This window comes from Fundulus heteroclitus, chromosome 8 (assembly GCF_011125445.2).
Source record: "Fundulus heteroclitus isolate FHET01 chromosome 8, MU-UCD_Fhet_4.1, whole genome shotgun sequence".
NCBI classification, from domain to species: domain Eukaryota; kingdom Metazoa; phylum Chordata; class Actinopteri; order Cyprinodontiformes; family Fundulidae; genus Fundulus; species Fundulus heteroclitus.
In genome coordinates, this window is record NC_046368.1 from 10,252,185 (window position 1) to 10,273,295 (window position 21,111).

The following is a 21,111-nucleotide window of genomic DNA, read 5'->3' on the forward strand; positions in this document are numbered from 1 at the left end:
TTGTTGAAATTCTATGTGACGGACCAAGACAAATTAGTGCATAAATGTAAAAACAATGCCTTATTTTTGATTTTATTTTATTTTTTTAACCAGAAGAGAAAAAAAGTGTCAATGCTCCTTATGATCCCCCAAATAAAATTCAATACATACAAATGCCTTCAAAATTCACATAATTAGCCAATGTCTGCACCTGTGTGAAATTTAAAATGAGCCTTTCCAGACATTATAAAGACAGCTGTTCTATGAAGGTCTCAGAAGCTTTTTAGAGAACAAAGAAGACACCAGATGGCTCTGTACAAAAGTTTAAAGCAGGTTAAGTTAAAGAACATACATTGTTTTAGTCATTGGAAAGTAAAACACATACATAAACAAATAAATAAATAAGATTGTTTATGATTTAACATTTAAAGTTACGTTCCATCTTTTATGATTATCAGTGATAAAAGAACAACTTCCTTTAAGCTAACCTAATATATCTTTTGAACACTTCATGGGGCTTGTGTCTCGCTCAGATACCCACTAAGACACTAGTAATTATTTCTAAATTGCTTCCTCTTTTGTCTTTGGGCGATTACCTCCATCCTGTATTTTTTTTTTCTTTTGCATCCGAGGCATAATGAGTTATCTAAAGATATTAAAGCAGCAGCGTGTTCTTTGTCAAAGTTGAAACTGTCTGACAAGACTCTGTCTACTTGCTGTCAGCATAAGATTAATACATTAGCTATTAGCTGTTCGAACTTGTGATATGAATGTGAGTGGTTTAGGTTTTACACCCTGTATTTATGGTTGAGACTCTTTTTTAATAAAATAAATTCTTGTCACCCTGCTTTGTTGGTAATGTTCCATCAAGGGCACTGACAAGTCAGAAGTAGCCTATGCCATTTCTTTTCAATATAGTGTGGTATTTTGGGTAGTGAGTAAATGAAGAAAGGATGTCAGTGACAGATAAGGCACCAGTGCTTTATAAGCCATGTTAGAATACTGTGCCTTGCTTTCCGTTAGCTGCTACTGATAGTAAATTAAATGGATGGTCAAAGTTTTGTGTCTGGACAGTATTCCATCAACTCCAGTTCAAAGTCTGAAGTATTTAGGCTGATCCGAGCTAGCCTGGATTTTGAATCACAACAGAAATTATTTAACACATACTTTGAAATTCACTGTGTATATATATATATATATATATATATATATATATATATATATATATATATATATATATATATATATATATATATATGTTTGTGAAAACACAGACATGAAACTTACTCCTGGTAGAATATCAATGATACCTCCGTGCTCTGGCTCCGTCCTGCTTGCCAGTTCCTGCCATCAGCATCCTCTGGCTCCAGTCCGTTTCAGTCTCTCTGGTCTCCTGCTTCCACTACTCATCATCATCCAATAAACTCTTTTAAAACATATCTCTGTCTGTGGTTGTGTTTGGGTTCACCTTCAAATCATGACATTAATAGGCTACCCTTAGAACAAGACAATCTTAAGACCTTATTGGTTTATGGTTAAACAAGGCTTAGATTATTCTGCATCAAATTATTCAAAAAGTTTTTAATTTATAAAAGTTATTCAATTCCTATTTGTAAAAATAAAATAGTACATGACTAATAAAACATGGCTGAAATCTCAGATTGTTCATTTGAACCCAATATCCTCTGTACCATCTCCTGTCAGGAACCATGTATTTTTAGGTACATACTAGGCATTCTTTGAAATTTTGCTTTCTTTTATCTGTTGAAAGCCTGAACTTCATTTTGAGGGGGTTTGTTCCATTTAGGCTTCTATTCACTATGCCCATGTAAAAATCATCACCTCTCTGACAGCACAATTTTTTCCTCCCCTGCATGGACAAGTCAATAACAATGGTACATGTGACATCAGCATTATTTGTTGCAGACTGTGATGCACGAGACCCCAAACTTTAATTTTGCCATGTACACTTTCAAACATAAAAAAGGGGTTTTCTCCAATCCTTACTTTGGTCAGGGTTTGCAGAAATAAAATAAAATGAAAAAAGGTCAGAGCACATAAAAATGTAAACGTTATCCCAGCTATCTGGCTTCGTGTGGACAAGGCCACAGACATGAAACTTACTCCTGGTAGGATTCAATCAGATACTGCAACAGTTGAAATTAAGCCACTAGAAAACATACCGCCCAAAGTCTACCACAAGGTACAGTGCCTTTAGCTGCTCTGACCCCCGACGCTGAAACTCCCTCTCACCCGACATTTTCAACATTTACTCGCCTAGCATGTTTAAATCCCCCTAAAACTCATCTTTACAAACTGGCCTTCTCTTTGTGACAACTGTCTTGCCACTATGTACATTATTTTTATTTTTTTCATTGCTCTGAGATCTCCCATTTGAAAGTACATTTTGATTGTGTTAAACTCTCTTTATGAGTTATATCTTTGCTTTGGGATGGTGACCTTGGGTGTCCTGAAATTCTCCAACAAATTAACTGTAATATTATTAAAGCAAATTGCCCTGACATTCTGTGCATCAACCAAGTGCAGGCAGTGGGAGATAGAAAGACTCAAACTTTACATGAAGCTGTTGCAAAGCCGGAGACCTCCTTCAGTGACAGACAGCTGGATTCTAAATGCACAAAATAAGGCGCTATCGTAGATCTTTTCTCCAAACAGTTGTTAAACTTTATAACCGTCACTATGCCCAACAAACTCAATAAATGTTTATCATCTCTGTTGTTCTTTTTGCTGTTTTGTTTTTTTTGCTGGTTTGCCTTGTAAATAGTTTGTTGTCGTTTTTCATGCGTAATTATAGATATATGTTTTGCATAGTTGTTAAAATCACCCACCTCAGTAGCACACCTCATCATTTTTTTTGACTATGCTACTTTTAATAACTGTAGTGTGTTTTTCTCATATCATACATTTGCTCTTTGTTGCTGGTACACCTGAATGTCCCCACTGCAGGGCATTAAATGACCTCTCTGTTCTATTACTTTATCCTATTGCAGTGGGTTTGTACAACCTGGTTTAAAATAAAGAGTATGATTAATTATTGAATACAGGCTTTTTAAGCCGGCAGCCTTTTTGTCAGTTCTGTTCGCTTCTTTGCTGTTGCTCAAAGTCATGAAAATAAAAACAAGAAAATCTCAATGTACACAAGAAAAGTACATTAGGATGGGCAGTATTTTTATCTGCAAAAAATAAATAAAACAAGCTAAAACATAAATTTTCTTACAACCATCCCTGCTCACAATGCACAAAATAAGCACTTTTGTGGCCAACCCTTTTTTCCCCCTCCTGTAGATTTGTGGGAAGGAGTTTTGCAAGGGTGGCCAGCCCTGTGACAGTTGGAGCCCAAGTGTCGAGGGAGGCAAGCAGAGCAGATGGTGAAGAATTCTCAGGGTTTATTTCCGAGTTTAGTCTTTACGGCTCATATATTGACTTAATTATGGGACAGAGGGGAGAGTGAACTTCTGAAAGAACAATATAAAGAGGTGGGGAAATCTTCATCAAGTGCACAAGGAGAGAGTAGCATTTATTGAAATGACTTTGCCTCCTCAACACAATCAGCACAGAGGACGAAGCAGTGGCAATGTTAATGACTAAAATTAAACACATTTTCTTATTACCTAAGAGTATGTTAAAAGCTAGCGGTTAGGAACAATATCATTTTGGGATGAGCTAAGGTACAATGAACATTCAAAGTTATTGAATACATGCCATTAATTTAGATTAAAATATTTTAATTTTAATTCCTTCTAAAATCAAAGACAGGTTCTGATGTGCAGACTTGCATTAAAGTGAATTGGAAAAGAGAAAAATGGCTTTATACTCTTACAGCGATATATCTAGCCTTGCAAACACCAAGATATGTAGAGGAAGGTAATGTGACAACCTTTATTCAAATTGTCAGTTTACAAGCTTATCTGGTAATTGTTGTAACTAGGTTATTCCTAATAAAACATATTGATAAAGCAATGTATTTTCTGAAGATGTTATGTAAAATAATTACATAATGAAACATTGAGAATGTTTGCAAAGTTGAAGAAAAAGGATGCATGGTGCAGTTTTTTTAACGTAATGTAATGATCAGAGACGGAAGACCCAAAGTTCAACCGAGACAGATCAGTGGTGTTTGAATGCAGTTTATTGAACTCGTAAATTCGGCTCACGCAGGACAACCGTCTGCGCCTTAGACCGGAACTTCTGGAGGCAGACACAACAGGTTAGTGATCTGGGTAAGTTAATGTGCCCAACGTGCTTTAGGGGAAAGATCACCAACATTTCAGAGTTCGGGTCCGGCGTGACAATGAGCCAGCTTGTGTTGAAAGATGGTTGGCCAACAGCTCCTGTGCTGTGCGGGGAAAACCTAGCTGAAGGTTAGGACTGGGGTCCAGCAGGGCTTTCAGAGACAGGAGTGATCGGCAGGAGGACATTAGGGGCTTTTCCAGGTTCGTATTCCTAATACAGTCCGGGGCCGAGAGCAGAGGTCTGGTGAGAGTCCAAGGGGCAATCCAGAGCAGGGTCAGGGCACAAATCCATGTCCATAAACAGGCTGGCTCAAGAGTCAAACAGTGGGTTAGGCAGGCTCAATAACTCTCAGGCAGAAATGAGTCAGGCTTACAGGCGGGCAGTCCAAGTCAGACAGGGGTCAGGCCGGTTCTGAGGTTCAGGGGCAGAACAGGTCGGGCTTTCAAGCAGACAGTCAGAGTCAGACAAGGATCAGGCAGGCTCGGTAATGAAGGACAGAACAGGTCAGGTTACAGGCAGGTGGGCAAACATGATGAACACTAGTTTTACCGGGTTGGATCGAGATAATCTGGCACTGAGGTCTGGTCTGAAGGCTGGTAATATAGCGCTAGATACAGGTGGATCAGGTTAGAATTGATTGAAGATGGGGCAGAGCTGGGCAGATGTGTGGAGTGCATGATCAGACAAGCATCAGTGCCAAGATCTTTATGTGTAATGGTTTAAACAAAAGTTCGAGCTGGAAGACTCACCCCTTGATGCACCTACTTCCACTGATTGCCTCGCCAAGCATCCATGCACCAGCCAATCTGCATCAGGACCTCAACCTTCCATCCCACAAGACTTTGCTTATAAGAAGATCCACTCATGGATTATTCTGCTCTTCAGCTGAGCTTCTACTGAACTTCAGCTGAGCTTCAACCCTCCTCCACCCCATCTACTCATTCACGCTCTCAAGCTTCATCTGACTACTTCTTCCCTACATCCTCCACCACCTCTGGACCTCGGAGGAAGACTTCAATAATCCTGATCCTAAAATTAACATCCAAGCTCATAAACATTTGCAGCTTTCATGTCTTCTACTAAGGTCCAAACCCCAAAGAACTTTTCTAATTTATGTTAATAAATCTCTCTAATATCCTCTTTTTGTCTGTGTGAGTCTCTCCAGACTGACTTTTTGTGTTTTTATTTTACCAATAATGTGGTTTGGATTTGTAGTTAGCTACATTTAGGCATCCATTCATCCATTCATTCACCTATTGTCTATACTGACTTGTCCTTGCAGGGTTGCGAAAGGACTGGTGTCTCCAACTAGTGTCTAACTGTGCAATAAACTACATTGATGTAACCAATTCATTGATTACCATGGTAAAATTTCACCACAGTAACACGTGGTGAAAATAAATATTCTTGATTGAGTTTGTTAGGAGCACTGATGGTTGTAAAGGCTGACCCTTAGTTCCCACAGACTCTGTCATCTGTACATTTAAATCTTTCTTCATTGCAAATGAAAACCTTTCTAGCCAACGCGGTAGTAATTTTGATCCCAATTACTAGCTTGGTTAATAATTACTTTTGCTACATCCATCCATCCATCCATCTTCCAAACCGCTTATTCCTCATGGGGTCGCGGGGGTTGCTGGTGCCTATTTCCAGCGTTCACTGGGCGAGAGGCAGGGTACGCCCTGGACAGGTCGCCAGTCTGTCGCAGGGCAACACAGAGAGACAAACAGGACAAACAACCATTCTCACACACACTCACACCTAAGGACAATTTTGGAGAAGCCAATTAACCTAACAGTCATGTTTTTGGACTGTGGGAGGAAGCCGGAGTACCCGGAGAGAACCCACGCATGCACAGGGAGAACATGCAAACTCCATGCAGAAAGACCCAGGGGTGTACGCGAACCCAGGACCTTCTTGCTGCAAGGCAACAGCGCTACCCACTGCGCCACTGTGCAGCCTACTTTTGCTACATGTTAACAGCAATTCATAGACAAACAAACCTACTGTTACAAAAAAACCATTGGTGTTCGCCTAGACAACATATCAGACTGGAGATGCCACAGTGAAGCAGTTTGCAAGAAGGGACAGGAGATTCTGTTTTTGGAGCTTAGGTCCTTCGGTATTTTCAGCACGATGCTGAATGTTTTTGATAAGTCTCGAGGTTGAGGTAGTAGTATCAGAGGCAGAGACTTCAAAAACCTAAACAAGCTGATAAAGACTGACTCTTTTCTAGAGGGTCCTCTAAAACCTCTCATGATAACAGTTTAAGAAGGATTATTCTTAAAATTAAGAACATTACAGAAACCCCGGGCATCCTCTTCATCAGACTGTCATACACCACTTTGACTGACTTCTTCAGAACCACTGTAGACTGACTACTACATGAGATCATTACTGCCCATAGCCAATACCAGAGAACAGCTCTGAAGAAACCTGTATATTATGAGTTTTAACCAAATTAAATTTTGCTTTGGGATTAGTAAAGTATTTTTCAATTTGATGAAACTGAATTGAATAAGGCAGGTTAGGAGGTAAATAAGGCTAAAATGAGTCTGTGGCAAAAATGTAGCCGTTTAATAACAAGAGCCAATAAGAGGCCAGTGGAAAGAATGTCCATCTGCGTGATGAGAAGGTAAATTAGATGTAGTACTTTATGTGAAAGGAGCAAAATTGGTTTGAGCTGTTTAAAGGAAGCTTCCATTAAACACTTCAGTCCTGCCTCTGATGTTTACACACTCTTCAGGCAGAAAGCAATAAAGGCTGAGTCATTTTTTTTAACTTTTAACAGAGATGTTCTTGCTTTAGGATATAAATCCCTTTAATCCAGCGCTTGCTTATACAGAGAACATATGAGGAAAAAAGTCCAACACAGCAACAGATGCTCGAGGCTCCCCAAACTTTGTGCTTTCTTTAAGTCTCCTAAAAGCAATTGCCACTTCAGATGGGTAATTTGATGGTGATTACTCTGAGGCTTTCTGTTGCTCTAATGATAACACTTGTCTGTTAACATTTCCTCCAGCAACGATAAAAGATTTATAAAAAGAAATATGTACTAAGTGACATTAAAGACATAAATTAATGTAAAAAGAGTGATGAAATTGATTACATGGATACTAGAGGAGTGGAAAAAACATGAGCAAAGACATAATTATATCCGAAAATCAAGATAGTGAAAGCTTCGGTAGAGTTGGTAGTTTCATAAGCTTTAACCTTATCTGTCAACACTTAACATAGACAGGACAGAGATGGGAGCAATTATAAGTGGAGTGCCTTGTCAAAGGTTGTCCCAATTTTTGTTCTGTCACAACCACAACTACAAACTACAATTTATTGTATTGGGAATGACTAAACCAGCACAAAGAATCACATCTTGTTCAAGAGAAAAGAAACATGCATGAATTTATTTTTTATAACTTTTATTTATGTATTTGTTTATTGCTGAAAAGAAATTGTGACATGCTTTTGTATTTAGTTCTGCTGAGCAAATATTTTTTGGAATCACTTTTTATTATTACAAATGAAGAACATTTGAGTTTACAGTGTAGGATTTTCCCCCATTCTTAATCGTGCAACAGCAGAAACTAATCAGGTTGGATGTAGAACATCTGAAAACAGTGATTTAAGTCTTCCAGCATATGCCGAATTAGGGCTGTCAGGATAAAAAAAAAATTAGCTGGATGATGAATTGTCCCTGAAATATTGCGATAAACGATAATATTGTCATTTGTGTACCACTTTCAACTAATACAATGATATTGGCATAATAATGCAAGCACACCCTCTAAAAGTTCAATAAACCTAAATTTCTACAGAGCATTTATAAAGGCAAGTGGAAGATTGTCTTCTGTCTGTAAAGCTAACACCAATATGACTAGCTTCCAGAATAACTGTTGTTGCGCGCAGCATTTAGTTATCATTCATAAAACGTTGAATTCGGTGACATGGGCAGTAGCAAGAAACTGGGAACATCACTTGAACCTAAACTACACTGTAGGTGTGCAACAAAGACGGAAAGGGCCCTCAGCTGTAGTTTTTTTTTTCCCAGCAGGAAAAACTGCATCACATGATTATGTTTTAGGTGCCGATGCATATTTGTTGTGTTGCCACATTTAGTTGCTACTGTTTTACAACAAATACGGCATACCGGCTCGCACAGGTTAAGTGATTCACCATAGTATTTGGTTTGAACGCAAAGTTGATGATGCATTCAGCTTTAAAACCAATTGCATGTGTTTTTTCCAAATCTCAACTAGCATTATCTCCAGCGGTCTACTCCTCAGGGGGGGCTCTAATGCTACACTCTCAGCTTTGTAAGGAGACCACGCGCTTGGCAAGTACCTGACGCACGAGTTCACTCCTCCTTGCAATAATTGAAATTACTGAGCTCATTTGAATTTATCATGCAATTAATTGATTTATTGCTTATTGCATCAGGCTTATGGCGAATTTGATTCTGAACTGATTTTTGCTGGGCTGTAGCTTTGGTGTTACTCTCTTGTCTGAATGTGGACCTCGGTCCCAGTCAAAAGATTGTTGTAGCTTTAAAACATTTTCTTTCAGGATTGCTCTCTGTTTAAGGCCACCTATGCAGTGTAGGAGTGATCCTGGAAACTCCTCCATGCAGTTGTTACTTCAAGGCTGAATTACTGTAATTATTTACTATCAGAAAGTATACAAAATGCAGTCAAAAGCCTTCAGCTGATCAATAGCAGTGTGGCAAATGATTTATTTCTCCTATTCCAGCTTCCCTTTACTTGTCAAATTCAGAATAAAATTACAAATTTCACTTTTCAACATTTTTAATAATCAACCTCCATACTTTAAAGATTATATATATTTTTCATATATTCTTAGCAGAGCACTTTGCTTTCGGACTGCATGTTTACAGGTAGTTCCTACAGTTTCTAACAGTTGAAAAGGACGCAGATTTATTTATTTGTCATCAGGCTCCTCTCCTGTGAACTCAGAGTTGTAGTCTGTGAGGAAGACACCAGCTTTACTTTTAAGACTATGCTTAAAATGTTCCTTTTTGATAAAGCTTATGGAATAGCATTGGTTATCCTGAGCTGTTTCTGTAATTATGCTGGTATAGGCTTAGGCAGCTGGAGGACATAATGATCACTTCCCTCACTCTACTACATTTGCCTACTACTCTCTTACATTATTTGTTTTCAACTTTTATCTTTATGCGTTGATTTTTTTTCATCATAGTAGTTACTTCTGACATTTGTTCTTTTTAGCTTCATGTTTTCCTTTTATAAATGATACGCTTGGTCCTGTCTTTCATTGTACAACTGGCTCAGAGCTCATTTGCTTAGTTGTGATACTCTACTAGATGAAGTCACTAAAGGAGTTGGCACCGTAATTACCCATGGGCCAGTGCTTATATGTTCTTTGTGTGTGTGTAGGCTCTATTTTCTCAAACCTTCAGTTGGTTGTGACAGGTGGTTGTTCACACATGAGCCCGATTCTAATCGAGGTTTCTTCCTTTTCAAGGAGAGTTTTCCTTTCCACATCACTACATGTATGCTCTGTATAAGGGATCATGCTGCCAAATTGACAAAATACAATCACATCTCCACTGTCACTACATGCTCATCCAGGAGGAGTCACTGCTCCTCCTGCAGTGGCTCAGTTTCAGTGGCTCAGTGTAATCTGCCCGGTTTTCTCAGATACTATAGTCAAATATAGATCTGTCTGCATGATTAAACAGAATAGACTTTGTAAAGTGCCTTGAGATGACATGTTGTGAATTAGCACTATAAAAATACACTTAATTGAATTGAACTGAAATGATGGTTTCTTGCACTAATTAAGACCAGGCATGTAAGAGCATGATGTTTCAAAGTATTACCATGCGAGGGAGGTCCAGCGACTGTGAAATGATTATGTTTTGCCAATATAATCTTGTCTTACTTTGCAATTCTACAAGGCTGACAGTTAGATAAATTGCGAGCAGGTCTCTTGGTTATGCTAACATTTTGCACATTCATAAAGTTTGGGTCAAGTGCTTGAAGATGAACAGAAAGCAAATATTGATTTAAGAAAATGGCCAAAAGACGGTGCAGAGGTTTTTGTGGAGAGATGAACTGTTTGCTATATATACTGGCTATGGATTGTTGATCTAATTGTCTAATTCCATCTGGTCAGAGGAGTGCATGTTTCAGATTGTTTTCTTAATAATGATGTTTCACATACATTTGAAATAAATAGCTGACCCATTTTGAAAACCCTTGCAAGACCTCGTACTTGACAGTGTATCTCCTCACAAAAACATCAAAACATCCTTGAGCTCCTAACATATTTTAACAGATATATTTTCTATATTTAGCTATTATATATAGAGATATATTATTTTTCTCTTGCTCTTAAAATTACCCTTTAGTCTCTGTTTGTAAGCGCTCCACATAGGAATTTTATTACACCTGATCTTTAACAATCGTGGTACAATCTAAAATTAAAGACCAGATGCTGAGTGAGTCCAGAGTAAAACTTGGAAATGACTACAAAGGGTCCACTGAGACATTCGGTTAGTTTAAAAACAGTGTACTGGAAAAACACCTCAATGGTAGGGCACAGAGGGGGGAAAAAAGCAGTGCTGACAAGACAAGGTAGACTAATTGCTTCTCCACAGAACTGTCACATGTACAGCAGGAAAAAAAAAAAACAACAAACAGACGCTGACTAACTCAACATGTCTGAGTTACTGCATACGTTATATAACTATGCATGTCTTTGAACACTTAGCAGTCCACAGAGCAAGTGGATACTGTTAAGTAATTGGTGCAAACAGCAGCTGGTTTCTTCTGTGGTAAACAAATAGTTTTTACATATGAGATGCAGAGATGTCTTTTTTTTTAAAAGATTTTAGTAAATAACTATCCATCTTGGTTATTACAAGTCATATAGTAGGTGTATAGCATCTTTCATTAAAACTAATGTGCTTGTCATAATATACTAAATTGACATTGTAGAAGTATATTGCAATCATTTAGCACTATATACTGTAAAATATGTCAAATGTAATTAAATGCAACAAAGTGCAACTTTGTACAATGTATAACAGTATTAATATGTATATAATTAGCAAATTAGTCACCCTACTTTTTCATGAGATTCTATCTGAGTATTTCATAATTAGAAGAAAGGACATGTTTTCAAATGTTTTACAAAAAAGAAAAAAAAAAGGTTGACCTTCCAGGAGTACAACCATTGGGAACATACAAAGCTACAATAAGTCTCTAATTTTGCACCTATAGAGAAATCGTAAGAGTGTGTGCAGTACAAAAAGCCAATAAAATAGTATGAACTCTGCGGTGGTACAAAGTTCAAGTGCTATTTCGATTTCTACAGACTACTATTATGCAAGATTGCAGCAAAAAGTCATCTCAGAGCATTATCCATGATCACATTCAATTTAAATCTTCATGCATTACAGTTTGTCATAGTCAATGGAATTATTTTACAGGATCTGTTAATAATATATCAATATTTCTTAAACCCAAGAGTTAAGATTAAGCTTTAAGACAAAGGTCTTTATGATAAACATTTGTTAATGCTTTTAACTTAAAAGTGTAAGTTCAGAGCTGCTGTATTTCAGCCTGATTTCCCTTAAAGTATTTCTATTCCTGACACTTTATATTTAATTATTTAGTCACTCATTCAAACGTGCTGTGCAAAAAAAACATTATATGGATTTCCAACGGGCAAAATCAGTTGTGCTTGACACATGACACCACTCCTCCAACTAGAACTAAATCCCATACAGCCTCCAGTCTCTCTTACATCTTTTATATGAACCTGGTAGCCTTCAAAAAGTGCTGAGCTGGACTGCCCAAGATAATTACAGTAAATTATTTGTAAAAATAAATTGTAGCCTAAAGAAAACGCAGATACACTGAAAGGACAGTAGAAAAGGAAACTAAGAGAAAGTGTTAGGTTTTTGCTGTGCAATACTAGGAACCTATAGGAATTTATATAGGAACATATAGAAATGATGTGCTTTTATTCACAGAGAAGGTCAGATTACACCGGTGAAATCGCACTGATCATTAAACAATTTGCAAAATCAATGCCACAAATACAAAATCAATCAAAGTTGCATACATCTTTAACCGCTCCCTTTATCTTGAACACTTCATTAGCTTACATTTGTGGTTAGTTCTGGGAGAGGAATTGAACTTTTTATGTATTTTTTGAGGTTCATTACTGTAAGTTCCTTTTGTTAAACAGAACAGATACCAGGGAGTTCTGTGGAGAAAATGGCTTGGGTTGGGCTGGTTTACAAACCTGGCTATTTTCTTGGAGAATATGATTGGAAATATTCTTTTTCCCAGTCATTTTTGGTGCTTGCTTGGCTAAAGCTATTTAACATAGAGCAGTTGTGTTTGTTCTTTTTAAATCATAATGACAACAGAAATTACCCAAATGACCACAATCAAGTTTATGTAATGTAGTTCTTTATACTGTGTGAGTCCTGGTTTGAAAGCATTAAATTAATAGTATATTTGTGTTGGTTCTGGAGGAGACACTTCATTTTGTCAGGTAGTAAAACTGTACATTCTAACTGGCAAAAAGCATCATGGTCATTCTTAAGATGTCTTAATGTCTTTATTAATCCCAAAGGGAAATTAAATGTAATTTAACTCGTACTATGCCAGTTTCTTCAGAGGTGTTTCAGAGACCAATGGCCATGGACCAAAAGGATATCTGGTAGTGATCTGTCTTACAATGGTCCTTAAGCAACCTTTGACTGATAACACTATGTTGTTGTTTGACAGTGATTAAGATAATACTTCAAGGTTGTCCATAATATTCTTCATTTTATGATGAATCCTTTATTCTTTAATCATTACTAGATGTTTTAGAGGAGTCCTAAGAACACAACCAGCCTTATTTATCAGCCTTTTGAGCTTTTTCTATTACTGACTCTGGTACTGCTAGCCCAATAGATGATGGTAGAAGCACTGCACAATGCACTGCTTGGCCCACTTCCATCATGTAAACACTCCAGAAACATTAATTCAAAAACTAATAGACTCAAAAACAGCTACTTTGCAAAAGCTGTAAGGGCTATTGCCCCCTGCTGAGAAGTTTGTGGTCTGCTACATGTTCCCACCACACAACTGGTAATGCCTATTTGCACTAGTTTCTCTAGGGCCTATTTGCACTAGTTTCTCTAGGGTTAAACTAGTTTCTCTAGTTTGGACTTCTTTAATTTGTATATGAATCTTATTAAACCTTAAAGACTATTTTCACACTTTAAGTTTCTCAGGAAGGTGTTGGTCAGTGCAATCAAATTATTAAAAATAAAACTTGTGTCGGGATGTTATATTTATATGCGCATCCTGAGCTGGTGTCTGCCTCATCTAAAATTTCACTACAGTAATACATAGTAACAATAAAGATTCTTAATCCATGAAAAAGTGCGTTAACTATCCCTTTTTTATTCCCTAAAATCTACAATTGTCCCCTTTCTGTCATTCACATTCAAGATAAGATCAGCTTCTTGTCCATTTCTGATACACCCCACAACTGTAAAGTCATCTGAGTATTCCTGCAGATGACATGACTCAGTCTTGTTCTGGAAGTCTGATTTAAACAGAGGGAAAAGGAATGGTGAGAGTACAGTCCCTTGTGGTGCTCCAGTGCTGCTGACCACCTGGTTAAAGACAACCCTATAGTTTCAAACTGTGGTCTGTTTTTCAGGTAGTCTTTGATCCAGACAGTTGCTGAGGCCTAAACCTGAGTCTACTGGAGTTTCCGATAAAGCAAATTCATGTATAATTTTCAGGTTATGTAAACTTTTGATCAGGGTTGTTTGGGTAGTTTATGTTGTCACTATGATTCAAAAAGGAAACATATATACATGTTTGATGAATGGTTTTCCTCAACCATTACCAATGATTGAAATACAAGTGTTCGGAATGGCAGATATTCTCTGAGAAATAGCAAAATTATTTCATAGTGTTTAAACCTGTGAGCCTGTGAAATGTATGTAACAATTATTTAAATTGAGATACAAATATCTAAAGAGAGATATTAGAGAAAAGCATGAGCCATTTAATGTAGATGTGCTATGTAGTTTTTATTTAACAGTTATGATTTAAGCATGACAATATAGTTGATAAATGTGTGAATAAACAGCAGAATTGTCTAAAATTAAACATTTACAGCAAATAGCATAATTAATTCCTGTGTCCTCAAATCTATCAAGAGCTGGTTTACCTTGACATTAATAACTGGCCCATTTACCTAAAATTAGTCAATTTTGCACAATTGGATTATCATTCTTCTAAAAAATATACAAACTGCTAGGGTGAAAGGCATTAAAATATATCTACTTTAATCTATGACCCTACCTCATGCAATCAAGGAAGACTGTAGTGAAATCTAATTAAAACAACTACGACTCTGTGGGGGGATGTGGTTCTGAGTCTGCAGCTAGACCTTCGTTAATATTTCACAAGCACACAATACATGGGCATATATGACTAAATCATAGCTGTTCTGTCTTCAAATCTGCATATCCTAGTCATTGTTTTTGAGTTAAAAACCATCCACCTTTTACCAGAACAAACTTTGTAACACTTCCCATCTCAAAAATATGTAAAATATGCAAGTCTTTAAAGACAAGATCTTTGACTCTGATTAATTCCATGCTCGAGGATATAAATTAAGTGGTATTTAATGATGCTGAGACAAGCGTTCTTCACAAAAACAGTAAACACTGTTGTAAAACTGGTTAAAATAAAACTGGGCCGTCTGAAAGTGTAATTTAGGTAAAAATAAATAGCTAATTAAAACTACTTTTATTGAAACATGTTTCAAGCACGACCTATATGGTGAATATCATGCCCACACTTACATGAAACAAAGGTTTGAGGTTCATGTTTCTATCTACCACATTGCTCAGGATTCTAGTTATGTTTTTGCTTCTTTAACATAAATTGTTCATGAATGTAATAGTTTCAAATAGAAACAAGATTATTTTTACAAGTGTGCAACTAACATGGGGGTTTGTATTGGTTCGGTTTTGTCACAATGCAAGCTGTATTTCTTCAGAGAGTGGCGGTTAAGGTGATTTTCCTTTCTGTGCTTTTTTAGTTTTAGAAAGATTAGTGAGGTGCCTGCTAGAGTTATTGAATGCATCTGAAGAACTGCTGTGACATTTCCTTTTATTGTGTGTGATAAGAGCATTAATCTTTCAGGATTAGTTTTGACTGTAGCATTTCTGTGATCCTGATACACATTTTACAAACATGTGCAGAAAACATGTTCCAAAAACACATGAAGATCCTGTCACCTTGCGAACTATGGGTAATTTGTAAGTGATGCTCTAATGTTGGGCTCTTTTTTTGAGAATTAATGTGAATTTTTTTTAGGAACTTTATGTTAAAAACTGAATATTCCATAACTTTATTAATTTTTTTACTTGGATTCTCCTAACATAACTTATATTTACTACAATACATTTGCCTATGTTATTGTCATACTTAAGATGCAAACCAGAAAACAATATTGTAAACACTGTTTTAATTTAACGGTGTAAAAGCAAAAAAGCTAAAATATGTAGGTAAAAATGTAAAAATGTATATAAAAAAATACATAGGAGAATAGGAGACTGTACAGCACATTTACAGCAAAGGAAATGCATGATCAATACATTTATATCTAGTTTTATTGTATATATATATATATATATATATATATATATATATATATATATATATATATATATATATATATAAATAAATAATTACTTCATTAATTTGCTTAAAGTATTTTGTTACTGAGTTGGTTTACAGAGTTTTTACCCTTCTTCCTCAGTCCATTTTCCTGTTCTTTTTCTATTGAGAGTAGAAACACAAAGTCTTCTTAGAGACATAAAGGGAAAATAACAAGGAAAGGGATTTTAAGAAGGAAGACATATGTCAAAACAACATCACCCAGGATTTAAAAAAAACAAAGTTTTTCATTAAGGCTTTTTATCATTAAGGCTTTCACATCATAGCATGTCGGGAGTTTTCGCTTCAGTATATAAGTAAATCAAGTAACATCTGAGATGCCAGGGATCCATAAAGGCTACAAGAGCCTGAGACAGATACAGAGAGCAAGTTCAAGGCTGCTATCTCTACCAGCACAAATTCTGCTCTTACATTTATCAAGCTCAGCAGATCACAGTTACTCACCATGATGTGTCAGGTCAGTGTTCTCTTTAACATCAGACCTAATGCTCCTCAACATGGTCCACTCTCCACCAGGATAAGAGCTGACAGTTGCTTCTATGTGACGTTTCATTCTTAGTCTTGGTTTATAGCTCCTGCCTTAGTCCCATTTTAAATATGTTTGTACCTGTAGATTTTATTTTTATTTTTCATTTTTATTTACAAACATATCAAGATACTTGAAAAATAACTCATAACAATGCTAATCAAGAGATGATAATCATTGCATCCCTTTGCAATTTTGTACTTTTACAGTTTTGTTATTTTTTTTGTTTTTGTTTTGGGGGCAACTGCCAATATGGTGTTATACTGGACTAGCAAGAGAGCCAGAGGTAGTGATATGCAATGTGCATGGGTACCAAACTGTAAGTGTATGAGTACACTAGGATGAGACAAAAAGGAGATACAAAATAGTGAAACAGAGACTCATATTGAGTGGTCAAAAATATCCTCAATCTTACTTTTAAAATCACACAATATGACTTGTGCCAGTGTTTCAAGATTATTCAAAGAGAACCAACCAACTTCCTCACACAAGATGAAATGATGAGTAGGAAAACAGGACTCAGTTATAAATATTAATGCTGCATGAGACACTGAGTCAAACATTTTCAGAAAAGAAACACCACCAAGCATGTATAAAATATAGTCCATAGTCAAGCAATCATAAAATTGTTCTTGCACTAAAGGAGTTTTGTCTGAAGAAAATCACTTTCTGTGACTAAATGTGGTGTCTAAAAGACAGGTTTCTTTAAAAGAAATATCCTAGAAATATCCTAGATATGTTTCACTATCTTCATTATTTTGTGATGCATCATACAAACATACGTTTCCATCTGTTATCTTTAATTTTGAAAAACACATCATTTAGTTTTGTCGGCATTGAGTTACATGTGATCTCACTTGACCTAGAGCCAAAAATGAGCAGTCCATAACAAACACAAAGTGACTAAAGCTGTCGATGGTTCACACATTGTTGAGGAAAGTTCTGTACAACAGCCATGTGCCTTGTTACAAGATATTGCACCATGATCAAAAAGTGCTCTGTACTCAAGTGAAGAGAGTGAAGTGACAGCACGTTTGCTACGACAGATGAAAAGTAGACTTTCAACTGTAGATCTAAAATGGGCCAATGTGAGATAACAGTTGCTAACATAAGTCAGGTAAAATGTGTGAATTGTGCCTCTGGTATGAAACAAACTAATCTGACCCTGGGTTATGTTTTCAAGGGTATAAATAACTGGTTCAATCATATTGCTGATATTAAATGATTGTCCTTATTTTGCCGTTTGTCACTTGCTTCTTGATCTTTGCTGTGTTCAGCACATGCATTTTGGAGTATTGAGAATTCCCGGCTATCAGTATTCTGATCCTGTTATTTATTTTTTTCTCATTATGTTGAAAATCTCTACTAAACATCATTTGAAATGCAGCAAAGCACACTGCATTGATTGCAATGTTGTTAAATCAGTGCTTCCTATACATCCACCTATGGTTAATAAACACTGTTCTGATGAGTGCCACACGTTGCCATAGCAACCATCAGTTTTACCCTAATATCTTGCTGTTGTAATGCAGTGGGAGGTGGATTATAACTAGAGTGAATCCAAACAGGCATGACTAGCTTTGTTTGAAAGTTAATAAATAATATACAGAGGATGTCATCTTTGTTTGCGCTATCCTTGTAGGCATGTTATGAGCTCTAATAAAAGTAAAACAAATCTGAATATGTTCCGTATGATTTCATATTCATGAAATGATCAAACAGTAACAATAAGACACCACAATATCTCCTAGTATTACAGTTTTCTTTGTGGGCAAAACCCAGCATGTATCATGACTACTACCTTTTTATTGTAAATTATTTTGTAAGGCCATGGATCTCCTCACAGTGAAACATTTCCCTTTGGTTTTAATATTCTAATTCTAATTCTATTCTAATATTCTAATTTTCGAGTTTACAAAAAACTGAGTAATATGAAGACAGCCTTTTAAAAACACTATAAAAACTTGAAAAAAAAGACAAATGTTTCCAAATGTCAAATAGTTCTAGGCCTTCCAGCTATCTCAAAGAAGTCATGTCTTTTTACTGGGCTCCCTCATCAAAGCTGGTTCTTTCTGCTCACTAATGGCTCTTTACTGATTACTACCCAGTCTTCTGTTTTTGGCCAAATTTTGCAAGTATGTGTGGTTTGTATCAGTTGCAGTTCTAGACCACATTTACCAGGTAGGCCAGGGTGGGGCCAGTGTGTTTTTTTTTCTTTTTTTTCACGGGAACACAGAATAAAATAATGAAACAGAAAACAAAACAACAACAAAAGGGGCAATATTTCATCATTTAATATATTACATGAGACACAAAACCAAAGAATCACTGGCGACTTGGGAACTGAAGGTTGCATACCTTTGATCTAGTAGATGAAAACTGTAATCCCATCTCAAAAAGGCTGAAGCTGAAAGTGCTAAAATCTTAATTTTAAAATCATTGTTAAGGTAAAACTGTTTAATAATAATAATAATAATAATAATAATAATAATAATAATAATAATAATAATTGGTCCAAGGGAACAATCAGTTAAAGTTTCTGTACCAGTACATATTATCATTATTTTATCCTTTATGTCTCACATCAGCAGCCTAACATGTTATGTCTATTTTCACGTATGGTGTACGCAACATTAATCGCCTTCGTCCCTCCCTTTCCCCTCACTGTGCATCAATTCTTGTCCATAACCTTGCTCCTTCCTGCATTGACTACTGTTACTCTCCTTTGGCCTTCCTAAAAAAAAAACTCCACATGCTACAAGTGGTTCAGAATTCAACTACTATCATTCAGGGTTTCCGCTACTTGTAGATGATGGTGGCACACCGCCACACCAACATAAAAGCCACCACACCTTCAGAATGAATAAAAAAAAATATGTTAAAATAATGTAATGATCCATAAACCTATATTTGAAGAAACATTAGTGTTTCCTTTCTTTTAAGTTAATACCAAATGTTAGCCGCCAATAGCAGGGCTAACTATGTTTTCTATCTTGTCTTGTAAATACTAATTTAGGGAGAAAAAAAAAACACATGCAGGTTTATTTTTGAGAATTTTTCTGATAAAAGTGCTGGTTTGTGGATGGTTAATGAAGAAATTAATAAATGAATGAATGTAAATTACTACAATAGGCAAAATTGTATTGTATCCCCATTTGAGAAAGCCTGCCCTAGAGTGGTAAACAATAAAAAAAAAGTGTTTCTGTTTTCATTACAGCATACTCTTTGCAATGTGCTTTCAGAGTTTGATTTAAAAATGTGACTATAAATGAATTAGCTTGTGTTGTTTTGTATAACATGGCTTCAATGTTTGTATTACTGTATTGTATTTCTAGGATGACATTGCCACAATCAGGGAATGGTGGTGCCTGTTGCTCCTATCCAGTCATACATTGTCCGGTACAGTTTCATTATCGCATTTGCAAATTTAACATACACATGTGTAACATTTGCTCCTTGTTTAGAGACATTATTGCAGGTATTTTATGAAGAGAGCACACTTACTAGTGGCTTGACGGAGTAGAAAAAACATGAATTTTATAATTGCACAATTTTGACATCTTAGCACATTTCTCTCATGAACATTCACAATTTTCTAACATCATATTTTGTTATACAAGTGTTGCTACTAGGAAGAACTTCTCCATCAGGTACACAGATTAATTCTACATCATGTATTCTGTAGAAAACTGCGTTCTTGCTGCATTCCAGGTAATCACACAGTGCTTTTAGTAGAATTCACATTACAAAATGAATATCAACATCATGATCACGAATAGTATATCATAACAATACATAAAATACATTTTTATTGATATAACCACAGGTTATGGTGGACGTGAGAGGTTGGGAGCATTTACTCAGATGATCCCCACCGTGGATTTTGCTGCAAGTTCTGCCAGCCGCATTATTGACCCTCAGCTACATTTGGGCTCTTTTATGGCTGTCCCCTGTTAGTTTTCCCTGTGTTTATTGTTGCTGATTTTTCCCTGTGTGTTTGTGTGAATAAATAATGAGAAGTGATGCACTCATTTCACACATCAAAAAGAAATTGCTATGTGCTTATTCTGCTGTGTTCCTGATGAGAGCTTATAAGTAAAAGTCCTACTGATGTGTGTATGTCAGTATAAAGAAAGATAAGGAGGATGACCACAAAGTTTCCAACAAAGAGGACGCTCTGCCTGGAGATATTTTTGATTTAGTTTAAAGGTTGAGTTTAAATTTAAATAAAATGTGTCCCATATGTATAGAAAACAACCAAAACCGTCTTTAGAATCAATTTCATGAAGACATTATTTAACCAGCAATCTAATTTGAAATATTGTAAATATTTAACTCAACCATCAAAAAAATATCTTGAAGAATCGCCCTAATCATCGTTTTACTAACCAGCTACACCTGTAAAAGAGTGGGGAAGCAATTAAAAAGGTAAGAGCACAGGGACAAAGTTTAAATAACAATATAACATTCGCTTATATGTAAAGAAAATTACCAAAATTGTCTTATAAATATTTTTTGAAGACATTATTCAACAAGCAATCTTATTTCAAATAATGTCAAAATTTAATTCAACCATCAAAAATGTCTTGAAATGTCACCTTA